The sequence below is a fragment of the Lynx canadensis genome, chromosome B3 (assembly GCF_007474595.2).
Source record: "Lynx canadensis isolate LIC74 chromosome B3, mLynCan4.pri.v2, whole genome shotgun sequence".
Classification (NCBI taxonomy): domain Eukaryota; kingdom Metazoa; phylum Chordata; class Mammalia; order Carnivora; family Felidae; genus Lynx; species Lynx canadensis.
The window spans coordinates 99633225-99646289 of record NC_044308.2 but is presented as its reverse complement, the minus strand read 5'-3'; positions in this window follow the sequence as shown (position 1 = coordinate 99646289).

The following is a 13065-nucleotide window of genomic DNA, read 5'->3' as shown; positions in this document are numbered from 1 at the left end:
AGGGTTTATGAGCCTGAGCCCCTTGTGGGGCTCTGTGCTGACAGAGGGGAGCCTCTTGGGATTCTTCTCTCTCTGTCCCTCCCCCTTACACACACACACACACACACACCACACACACACCACACTCTCTCTTTCTCTCTCTCAAAATAAATAATAAACATCTAAAAAATAATTATATTTCAATATGATTGGTTTCCTTTGTAATCTCTCTTTTAAAACATGCATTTAAAAATATTATTCTAAGAAAGGGTTGGGCCAGGGCACAATGAACTTAAGAATCCTTGTACTAGACGGTGTCCACTCACAGTGCCTCTCCCAAGATGTAACTAACTCCTTCCTGTCTAGCAGTCTTCCTGCTTACTGAAATGAACCGCTAATGGCTAGGATCTCCAGCAGGGAGGGAGCTATCAGAGATGGGAGTGGCCATGGGCGTAGGAGGTTTCCCTCAAATCTCACCTACAGCTTCCTGCACTGACCAGCTCCAGCGGGTACACGGACAAAGAACACCGCTCGCACAATTTGCTCAAGCTAGACCAGACTCCCCGATCCTTGCTTCTCGGGTTTGGCCATTTACGAACATCCATCTGGCATCTCCCGAAGCAGCCAGGCTCTGGAGAAACTCCTCTGGGAAAACAAAGAAAGGAAGACCAGATGTTCAGGTGCCTTTCTTACCGTAGCTCCAAGGGTCTGCGGAGGGATTCATTTCATTCAGACACCCCATCTTATCCAGGTCCTCCGTTCCCAGGAGGGGACCTGGGACATAGTTGATTAGCTTGATAGTTACAACAGCAGCAACAGGGGCTTATTGTGTGTCAGGCACCACACCCACTGCTTTGTAAATATTGCCTCATTTAATTCTTCGACAACCCAACGAGACACAGGATATTAGTTCCATTTTACAGTCATAGGAGGGGAAACGATAAAAAGCAGTTCAGCGACACTTGCATTATCTCTATACTCACTGATATTAACGTACTATCTGCTTGCTCAGTAACTGCTGGATGCTGGGGACCAATGTGTAAAGAAACATATGCAATATGTTACAGATGGTGTAGTGTCCATGCGGTCAGGTGCGCGTGTTGTAGCGGTTAGGCACCCAAGCTTTTACCCGGAATCCCGGGGGGCTTAGAATCCTGACTCCACCCTATTGGGCAATGACTTTTCTGTGCCTCTGTCTTCTTCTGAATCAAGGCAACAGTACCTTCCTCAGTGGGAAGTGGGGAGAATGAAAGATAATCTATGTGAAGCATTTAGTGTAGCACTTGCTACAGTAAGGTCAACATAAGTCCACCATAATTACCATAATTCATAATTCTGTATTTCTTAGGAAAGGCATCAGGAAGTTGATTATACGCAGAATCTTTGGAGATAAGGAGGTAGAACATTCTGGGCATGTCTTGAAAACAAAGAATAACTGAAACATAATGAATTCAAACTGGTCTTAGAGTGCATCTCTTAAGTTTGCGGAGAAAATATATGCTCTTTCTCTGGTAAAAGTCCCCAGCTTTGTTTTGGAAGTGGCCCTTCCCCATGCCATCGGGTTCTGACTTGGTGCCTCCTCATCGCAGGCCCCAGGGACTCGTTTCTGTTTCCGTCTGGATTTGCTGTTTGTGGGATGAACAGCTGGACTGTTGACAGGTCATTTGTTTACCCATGCTCTGGAGAGAGCCTGCCCAAGGCATGGAGAGCAAGACAGAGCTCCGAGGAGATCATCAGAACCTCTGGATCCATATGTGCCTGAAGCTGGACACACACTGGAGACCCCTGACTTGTGACTTTTCTGCTTCACCTATTTGAATTCAGTTTCCGTCTTTGTAATTGAAAGAGGACTCCAGACGTAGTTACAGACGTTAATTTGAATATATCCCTGAGTTCTAGGTATACTCCAATTTGATATTTCATTACTTACAGAAGAGTTTTGTCTGCCCACTGCTTACAAATAATAATAATATTAATAATAATAATTCCTATGCCTGATCTCTCTGCCACCCTGATACCAATTATTGGCTTCAGTAATTTGTTCAGAGAATAAGGAGCAGAGGTGGGATTTAAACTGAAGTTTGATTGCAGGTCTGTGAGTTTTCTACTACACCAAGCCTCCTCGTCACCTTGAGGTAAAAATGTTTTCCATCTGAATGCATCTTTGGCATTATGATTAAAGTCAGTGAATAAACAGATTAATTTAGCAAAATTCACTTTAAATGCCTTTTTTAGGTTGAACTTTTTTGAGAATTGTAACTGGAAGTGGTGCTTTATATTCTATCATTCAAGTCCAACCTGCCAGGCACACCGAAGTCCTTGTTTGCAAGAGAAAAACATGAAATTAATGCATATTTTACAGTGACTTCTAGGCAAGATAAACTAGGAGGGAATAAACCCGGGAGTGTGTCCTCTGCCTTCAAGTAGCTTGAACTCCAGTGGGGAAGATCCACATATAATGAACTAAACGCCTCTCCTGCAAGCCAGTTAGGTATATGGTACCATCATTGCAAATAACAGGCTATAGCTACAGAGGAAGGACCAAATAGTGGGAATGGGTACATCAGGGAAGGAAGACTCCAAGGAGGAGGAGATGTTGAGCTATGCCTTCAAGCATGAGAAGAATTCCTCTGAAGTATGTGTAACTCAAGTGATCTAAGAGTCCACAGTCAAAGCCGGATCCCAGAGCACTCTAAGGTTTCACCGTGGGCCTGCCATCTGCAGACACTGTGCTGGGAGCAGGAGTACAGCAGGAATATCCACAGTCCCGGCCTCATAGCACTGACGGTTTGGCAGAGACAGACCGACCAGGATGTGCAGCTTAAAGCCGTCAGTGTGAAACTAGGGGTAAGCTTCGGGTGCAGCGGGAGCCTGTGGCCGTGGCCCTGTCTCAGGCGGTCAGGACAGCTCAGATGGCCTCTGGCGGGTGAGTGCAGAGAGCGCCCCAAGGGGGCTCTGCAGAGCAGTAGAAGCCGGTACAGAAAACAAGCGATAACACGACTAGTTGGGGGAATGACAAGTCCGTGGCTAGAGTGTTTGCAGGTGGACTAGAGCCAGGAGAGGCCATGGGAGAATATGCAGGAACCAAAAGGAGAAGGGCACTGAAGAGCACAAGGGGGATTTGGGATTGCCCCAGTCCCTCCCTGCCTTTGACATTAGCATAAATCTGAAGAATTCACGTTCTGTGAAATGGATTCAATCAAGGCTTGGACAAAGGACTGGGACATAAGGACAAAGGTCTCACTTTTTTTTTAATTTTTTTTAATGTTTATTTATTTTTGAGACAGAGAGAGACAGAGCATGAAAGGGGGAGGGTCAGAGAGAGAGGGAGACACAGAATCGGAGGCAGGCTCCAGGCTGTGAGCTGTCAGCACAGAACCTGACTCGGGGCTCGAACTCGCGAACCACGAGATCATGAACTGAGATGAAGTCACACCCTTAACCGACCGAGCCACCCAGGCGCCCCACAAAGGTCTCACTTCTTATTTAATCCCTTCACTCTCAGCTCAGCCTCGCAGAGTTCTGAATTAGCATCTCTGCCTCTGTAGTTACTCAGGGTCCTCAACTTACCCTTCAGCTTTGCCCCCTGATTTCTTACATATGAATAACCCTGATCCATGGGCTCCTGGAGACCAGAGGCACGTGACTTCCCTCCACCAGCACCCCAGCCCCATGGCATGTCTTCCCTTTCCTCTCTCTCCATCTCCTCTGAGCTGTGCACAGCAGCTTCCCTCAGCCCCGGGGCCACGGTTTGCTTTAGCGCTCACATCCGCACAGGTAGCTTGGCAAGAGGGGAAGAGAGAGGGAAGCAGGTAGAGGAAAACCCAAGGGCTCTGCTGCTCTCTTTGCCTGCCACCTCAGCCTCAGCCCTGGGTCCTGCTTCTTCTTCCACGTCCCTCATTTCACTTCAGGTCTCCACTTAGGCACCAGCTTAAATGATACATGGACCCCTCGGTTAACCCTGGTCTTCAGGTTTCTCTCACATATCCACATCTGCCAGTTCATCATGAAATGTGAAGAGGGCAGGTATCAGAACATCTGTGTGTGGACTTTTGAGGCACAGAGGACAGCTTTTTTTTTTTTTTTTTTTTTACATTTTATTTATTTTTGAGAGACAGAGACAGAGTGCGAGCAGGGGAGGGGCAGAGAGAGAGAGGCAGACACAGAATCCAAAGCAGGCTCCAGGCTCTGAGCTGTCAGCACAGAGCCTGATGCTGGGCTCGAACCCACTAACTGTGGGATCATGACCTGAGCCAAAGCCGGACACTCAACCAACTGAGCCAACCAGGCAACCCTAGAGGACAGCTTTTTAAATCCTGGGTCAACCTTCTTTTTATACAGGAAGACACTTAGAATCCTTTTTTTTCTTTTTTCACTTGCTTTAGGCATAGGAAAGCAAGAGAAAACTCTAGGATTATAGTTTTTTTCCTCTATGGAAAGGTAGCAGAGGTTTTCACAGACACAGGTTGCCAAGCCCTGGGGCCACTGGGAGAAAAAGGGTGACAGCAATACCTCTGAGAGTGAAGTAGGCACCAGAGTCCCTATCCTCAGCCTTTATCATGATGACAATTTATTCTCTTGGGTTTTAGTCACTAAAGGGTCAAACACACTTGGATCTAGAAGTGAATGCAGGAAGTGCGGCTGTAAAATACAGCCACCCCCACAACAAGGAGGAAACCATTCTTCTTTGTCCCACTTAACAACAATCCTGCCGGGCAGCCAACTGTTGTATTGATGGTTGACCACGAGGGGGCAGAAGAAGATATAAGTTTTTCTTAGAAGGCTCCTCGTGCCTTGGAGTGTTGGCCTTAGTATTTTCCAGTTTTTTCCTAGTTTTGTTTTTTTTTTTTTTTCTTCCAGCTTTCTTTCTATGTATGGTCTGTTTCAGACTAACTTTCTCAGGAAAGGTTTTAGATGAAGTCACAGCGCAATCTTTGAGGCAGAAAGATTTCTCTTTCTCAAGCTGTGTTTCCCAGATTCTTGCGGGTCACTGAGACCCTTTCAGAGAGCCCGTGGAGTCGAAGTATTTTCACACTAATATGAAGACATTATTCGCCTCTTTCCCTGGGTTGATATCTGCACCAACAGCACAAAGACACTGATGGTTAAAAATGCGGGCACCTCAGCATGAGTCAAGATACTGGCACCAGACTATCAGTAGTCAACATATTCTTCACCGTCACACCATTTGCAAAAAGAGGGAGGTGGGGGAGCCAAGAAAAGCCTAAGAATGGCTTTAATCAAGCAGCAAAATCATTAATTTTATCAAATGATGACCTTGAATTCATGTCCTTTAATTCAGTGTGACCACACGGGAGTACACATAAGGCAGTCTTGTTGCGTATCCGAGAAGAATGACCCTCTTGAAGAAAAACACTCGTGCAGTCTGAACAAGAGTCCCTTTTATTTATTTATTTTTTGCAACACCATTTTTCCTTAAAAAAAAAAAAAGATCTGGCAAACAAATTACGGTTTTTCAAACTTGGGTATTTGGCAGATATTTTCTCAAAAAAGAAAGTGAGCTTATTCCTTTAAGAAAAACAACTAAGCACATTCGTGCCAGGATTTGTGATAAAATTGGATCTCTCAAGTGAAAATCTAGAAATCCAGAAAACTGGTATCTGTCACAGTGAGCTTCACTAGTTCTCTATATTTGAAGACTCTTCTGATTAATGTGATGATGGTGGTGATCATTAATGAATTTGATATTTTTTGTATTGGATAATTATATGTGTCAAAAACTCGAAGATCTGTTTAACTCTGTGAACCACTATTTTCCCTTATGAGTGGGTAATAGGTCTATTCAAAGTGCAAGATAGTTCAATGGATTTTAACGTAACAGAGTACAAACAGCTCATTGCTATGGTTTCAGATTCTATATTGTTATTAATCTTTAAGAAACGAACACTTGGTAGTTTGGTGTAGTATCCACATCCTCCACAAATCCTCCATTAATGCTGCTAAGTGAAACCTGTCTGTCTCTTCCATCTCTCTGCACTGTATAGTTTGAAGCTCTATTTTTAGTAGATATCACATTTCATCTGACGTAACACTGTACTTAATTATGAACATTCTGTTTTTTCCCATTAGACTTTATATTCCTTTAAGTCACAGACCAGATCTTATTTGCAGCCCCAGCAGAAATATTTCTCACAGTGAACATCAAATTTGTTTCTAAGTTTATTTATTATTTATTTTAAGAGATGGGGGGAGAGAGCACGGACATGCAGGAGGAGGGAGGGCCAGGGAGAGAGAGAGACAGAGAGAGAGGAAGAGAGAATCCCACGCAGTCTCTGAGCTGCCAATGCAGAGCCCGACTTGGGGCTCCATCCCACGACCATGAGATTATGACCTGAGCCAAAAGCAAGAGCCAGATGCTTAACCAACTGAGCCACACAGGTGCCCCTCAAAAAATTTTTTTATTAAATGGGGTTGAAATTCACTATCTTTGAGAAGCCAACAGCATTTAGACATGAAATTCTAAAGAGCTGAAATTAAGTATTTTATATGTTTCTATGCTTGATGTTCTCAGGTATAACTAAGGACATTTCTATCTCCCACAATATGTCATGGATAAAAATAGGAAGGATTCTTTTTCCTTTCCTATTTCCTTAGATATGCTCAGCTAAAAGTTCAACTAAACATATATTTATTGAACACTTTGTAACAATTGTCAATCATCCCTGTCTGCTGTTAAAGAAAGTTACAAAGGACTAAATAGCCTTAGGAACTACCCTTGATTAGGAATTAGAGGACGTTGCTACTTTGGACTCTACCAAATCTCTTATCAGTATGACCTTGGACAAATCACTCAATCCCTATTCATCCTCCTCATCTGTAAAAAGGGCCATTCATAAATGGTGGGTTCCTTCATGGACACGGATGCCACAAGCAAGCTTGTGGACCAATTCTGCAAACTTACACAGTATGAGATTCTCAAACCATAATATATATATATATATATATATATATATATATTACTGTATATAATATACATATAATATAATATATATGGCAGAGATTCTCAAAGTGTAGTCCCCGACCAGAATATCTACTAAGAATCTGATTCAAATGCACATTCTCAAGCTGTGCCCTATACTGACTGAACCAGAAGCACTGGGTCCTTGGTCTGAGGAACACAGAGCTCTGGTGTTTCCTCTTCTCCAGGTGGAAGGCAGTGCTGGACCTGTGGGGGCTGCACTGGGGTCATTTGTCTCCACCCTACCAACTCATTGTCCAAGCAGTCTAGGGTGATTTTTTTTTTTATCACTTTTAAACAATTCTGCTTACCAGAGGCTCCCCAGGCCAATAATACCCAGCCTACTTTCCTCATAGAGGTAAAGTTCTTAGGGCCAATGGACAAATGTTACGAAAATCTTTGCAAATTGAGAGGAGCCATGCAAAGTTGCCAAGTCTTTGGGGAGAAGTCTTATAAAGGAGGTAAACAATAAATGGAAGAGACCCTGATGACAGATTCTATAAACTACTCTCAGCTTCTGAAGAAATCATCATTCTGACTGTTTACATAACTTCCCCCTCCCTTGATTTTACTGTTTGTCTGTTTATACTTGAAACAAAGCTATAACAAATGGATAGAGTGAAGACACAGCAATTTCTTTTTTTTTTAACTTTTTAAATGTTTTATTTATTTTTGAGAGAGAGAGAGAGAGAGTACAAGAGGGGGAGCAGCAGTGAGAGAGGGAGACAAAGAATCTGAAACCGGCTCCAGGCTCTGAGCTCTCAGATTTCACGAACCGTGAGATCATGACCAGAACCGAAGTCGGACACTTAACCAACTGAGCCATCCAGGTGCCCCCCACTTTTTAAAAAAATTTTAATGTTTATTTTTTTAAGACACAACAATTTAAAAAGAAGCCCAGGGATGCCTGGCTAGCTGAGTTGGTAGAGCATGAGACTGTTGATTTTAGGGTTGTGAGTTTGAGCCCTATGTTGGGTATAGAGATCATTTAAGAATAAAAATTTTTGTTAATGTTTATTTATTTATTTTGAGAGACAGAGAGAGAGGGAGTGCACAAAGCATGAGAGAGCATGCACACAAGCGGAGAGGAGCAGAGAGAGAAGGAGAGAATCCCAAGCAGACTGTGCTGTTAACGCAGACCCCCAAGCCAAACTCACGAACCATGAGGTCATGACCTGAGCTGAAATCAAGAGTTGAACGCTTAACCGAGTCACACAGTCACCCCAAGAATTAAAAGTGTTTAAAGTATAAAAATAAAAAATAAAAGGAAACCCAGTACCCCATGACCAGTATCAGGCTACTTCTCGTGTTTTGGCAGAGATTAAAAGGTAGTGCCCTCGGGGGTAGTGTCTGGGTGGCTCAGCCGGTTAAGCGTCTGACTTCAGCTCAGGTCATGATCTCGAGGTCTGTGAGTTCAATCCCTGCATCGTGCGTGCTCTGTGCTGACAGCTCAGAGCCTGGAGCCTGCTTTGGATTCTGTGTCTCCCTCTCTCTCTGCCCCTCCCCCACTCATCCTCTGTCTGTCAGTCAAAAATAAATAAACATTAAAAAAAAATTGTTTTAAAAGGTAGTGCCCTCTTGAGGGTTCAAATAGAAGGAACACTGTCTTTGATTATGAAGCAAATAGGATTTTCTCCCTATTCCCACAATTCTGTGTAACTTGAATAAAGAACCTGAATTGTTTGCATGTAGTTTGGACCCAATACCCACCACACCCAATAATCCCACTCTCTTTAGTCCTGTCTATGCATGAAACATTCAGTCTTTCTCAAATGCAGAGTTGACTGGTCTCTTTCATTTCTCCCCTCCCTCCTCTAACAAATTGCCTGTGGAAAACTACTTTCCAGAGTAAGAAGAGTAACGGGGCAGCAAACAACCTTGAATCATAAAGCCAGGGTTTTAGTTAGATTTCTGCTATTCACTATATGACTGAGGGTATATCCCATCTTGACCTCATTTTCCTTAGGGTATTTGAGTGGACGGTATGGCATTTATAAATTACAAAATATTTACAGTGTAAGGTGATATAATCATACTGCTGTTAGCAAAGCCCAGACAGCCAAGTAAAATTATCTTGATCAAGATCTTTTGTTTTCCAAAGAAAAAAGTTTCTAGACAAAGAAGGAAGCCATGTTTATCTGTACTAATTAAATGACAGGGAACAAATGAAGATATCCAATTCCTTGAATGTCTATTCAAAACGTAGTAGAGTTAGTGGTTAGCGATGATCAGAGTCTCACATATGTGCTTTTATATTCAGTCTGTTTGTGCTCTATTGTTTATGCTGAAGCCTGTGAAAAAAATCCAGCCTCACCCAGATAAGAAGCTGGAAAGAGGGGAGGTATTTCAACAGCTTCTCAGATTTGCTCATGGCTTTTTTTTTCTTTTTGTATATGTTTGTTTCTTTTTTATCTTTTTAGTAATCTCTGCACCCAAGGTGGGGCTCAAACTCACAACCCCAAGATCAAGGGTTGCATTTTCTTCGGATGGAGCCAGCCTGGCACCCCACCTGTGGTTTTTGATGTTTCATACCTGAACTGAGCCTCTAAAGGTTAAGAGGATCTTGCCTGGTAAAGAAAAGAGGAAGAATCATCTGGACAGAGACAACTGCACGGGAAAAGATGCAGGTAAGTCCCAAATTTGCTTGAGGATCAGCTACTTTTCCATGTGGTCTGAAAAAGGTACACATTTGCAATGTGAGATGCCCCTGAAATGTCAGGGGAACGGTCAAGAACGAGGGAATAGTTCCGGGCCAGGAGAGACATGATCAGAAACGAGCCATCGAGAAGGTGGCTGTGGCAAGTAGTAGTACGGAGGACAGGTAGAAGTGACGAGAAGAGACCAGCAAGGAGGCGAACACCAGTAAGGAGGACACTTGAGAAGCTGACATGAGTGTGGGCATGGATTTTGAGTCTTTTGTGGTAACCTTGGTTTTGAACCTGGTTTCAACTTACTTCTCTTAGGCAAAATATGACTCTCTCTGGACTTGTTTCCTCATCTGTGAAAAGAAAGGGTAGAAGCCGGCTGACATCGGTCTACCACGCGCTTTCTGTGATTCTGAGAATCTTACTTGCCCTCTGCTGCACATCGAATTCTGGATGACTTGGGTCCCTTTTTAATCCTTCAATTTTGCTAAAATGAAGGTGGCTCCGTTTGAGATCACAAAGCTGAAATAAAATACAGTTGAAGGTCCCGTTTTGGGCCATAGTTTGGGGTAGAAGTGTGATGATCAAGTTCTCATTCACACCTGCCTTATTTAGCACTTAGTGCAACTGTACCAACTTTTCAAGCACGGTTGATCGGCAACAGTTTGTCTTGCTGAGTTTACGAACTCATGGGGCAGGAAGCACGATTTCAACTCTGAAAATGTGGTAGGTTACTTAGGTTACTCCTTATAAACACAAGGGTTTGCAGCAGGGGTAGAGGCCAGATTTCATGACTGTGACTGGAAATATTAGGGAACAGATGAATCATAATACAGAGTCTCAGCCGGAAAGCAAATGTATCCCACTGTTGAGAGTTTAATCTCAAAATGCTCTGTGAAATCTAAGGGAGCTGGAAGAACCCTCGGCCTAAGCCAGGTATGGGATGTCATGGTCTATCTAGCATAGACTCCAGCCGGAAGACCTACTGTTGCCTTTTGTTCTTTCCTGGACGGGGTGGGGGGTGGGAAGGATATGGAAAACAATACTCTGCCATGGGGAAGATTCAGGGGAATAAAAATGAATCATCACTGGCCGCAGGAAGCACTAGGAGTTCTCTAAATGGAATGAGAGTTTCCTCCTGTGCCTTGGGTGGGAGGAAAGGGAGTAAGGGGAAATAGCAGCTGGTTGGGGGAGATAGGAGCTGGAGAAAAGGACACTGGCCGCAGGCCTGAGGCTCACAACCCAGTGCAGAAGGAGCAAACCCCAAGGCATGTGAGTTTATGCTGGTTTCCTGTGGTGGCTCTTAGGGATGTTTTTTTGTTTGTTTTGTTTTTTTCTTGAGCTGCCTCTGGTGATTTCCTAATCAGCTGCCCCAGCCCACAATTTCCACCCTGTGCAATGTCATCTGCATAAAAATGTGGAGAATGTGACCAACTATTCACGCGTGTCCAGGAGGGCTCTGTGAATTATGAGACTCCACGTGGAGCCTGCTACACAAAGGGTCTCCAACCGGCAGGCTGGGAACACAAATTACTGTCCTAGGCAGGGGAGGCCCAAGGGTCAAGGGGCATCTGGGGCTGAGTCCAGGCCCTGAACTGGGACTTTGGAAGAATTTCAGACACACTCTGCTCCTAGCTGGATCTTGAGGCATGGGATTTGGGCTGGATTTGCTCTTGCTTCCTGTGTTTCGTTAATTAATTAAATTAGTTAATTACTTTTTAAGTATCCTTACATCTCTCCATTTATTTCAGTATTCTTTAGTGTTTCTAAATAATATCTTTTTTTAATTTTTTTTTTTTTGAGAGAGAGATTGAGAGACAGAACACAAGTGGGGAAGGGGCAGAGAGAAGGAGTCACAGAATCGGAAGCAGGCTCCAGGCTCTGAGCTGTCAGCACACAGACCCATGCGGGGCTCAAACTCACCCACCGTGAGATTGTGACCTGAGCTGAAGTCAGACACTTAACTTACTGAGCCACCCAGGCACCCCCAATAATATCTTTTTTTTTTAAAACCTTTTCTATTAATGTCGTTTTCAAACACCAAAATAACAGAGAGGATAATATATTGAACCCAGCTTCAATATTTATCAATATTTTACCAAATTTGTTTTACTTATGTCTCTTCTACTTTTTTAACCTAGAGTATGCAGTTTTAAAGCAATCCCTACATTTCAATTATAAAAACTGCAGAATGTGTTGCTAACAGATAAGGACTTTTTTTTTTTTTTAATAAACTCTTATGTGCAACATGGGGCTTGAACTCACAACCCCCAGATTAAGAGTCCCATGTTCTACTGACTGAGCCAGCCAGGTGCCCCAGATAAGGACTCTTCCCTTTCTTTCTTTCTTCTTTCTTTCTTTCTTCTTTCTTTCTTTCTTTCTTTCTTTCTTTCTTTCTTTCTCTTTTTTTTTTTGAGAGAGAGAGAGAGAGAGAAAGCACACAGCAGGGCATGGGAGGAGAGGGGCAGAGGGAGAGGGAATGAGAGAGAGAGAGAGAGAGAGAGAGAGAGAATCTTAAGCAGGGTCCGCGCTCAACATAGATCCTGACCCTGGGATAATGACCGGAGCCAAAATCAAGAGTCAGATGCTCAACTGTCTAAGAAACCCAGGAGCTCCAGGTCTCTTTTTATAACATAAGAATACTACTATCATGTAGCATACATAATAAAATTAGTATTTAAAAAAATTTTTTTAATTAATTTATTTTGAGAGAGAGCACGAGTGGGGTACGGGCAGAGAGAGAGGGAGAAAGAGAATTCCAAGCAGGTTCCTCACTGTCATCACAGAGCCTGATGTAGGACTTAAACTCATGAACTGTGAGATCATGACCTGAGCTGAAATCAAGAGTCAAATGCTTAACCAACTGAGCCACTGAGACTGATGCCCCAAATAGTGTTTTATTTAAAGTTTATTTATTTATTTTCGGGGGGGGGACGGGGAAGGAGCCATAGCGAGAGGGAGAGAGAGAATCCTAAGCAGGCTCTGTGGTCTCAGCATGGAGCATGACTCAGGGCTCAATCCCACGAACCTGTGCGATCTTTGACCTGAGCTGAAACTGGGAGTCAGACGTCTTAATGACTGAGCCACCCAGGCACCCCCAAATTAGTAATTTTTTTAATATCATAGAATCACAAAGACCAAACATTTCTTTTTTTTTTTTAACATTATTTATTTTTGAGACAGAGAGAGACAGAGCATGAACGGGGGAGGGGCAGAAGAGAGAGAGGGAGACACAGAATCTGAAGCAGGGCTCACAGGATATGAGCCGTCAGACAAGAGGCCCGACGCGGGGCTGGAACCCACGGACGGCGAGATCATGACCTGAGCTGAAGCGGACGCTCAACCGGATCTGAGCCACAGGCGCCTCCAAACATATTTCTTATTATACCACAGAATCCAACGATATCCACACATAACACATATTGGTTCCTCTCTCCTTTTTTTAATGCCATTTATTTGTAG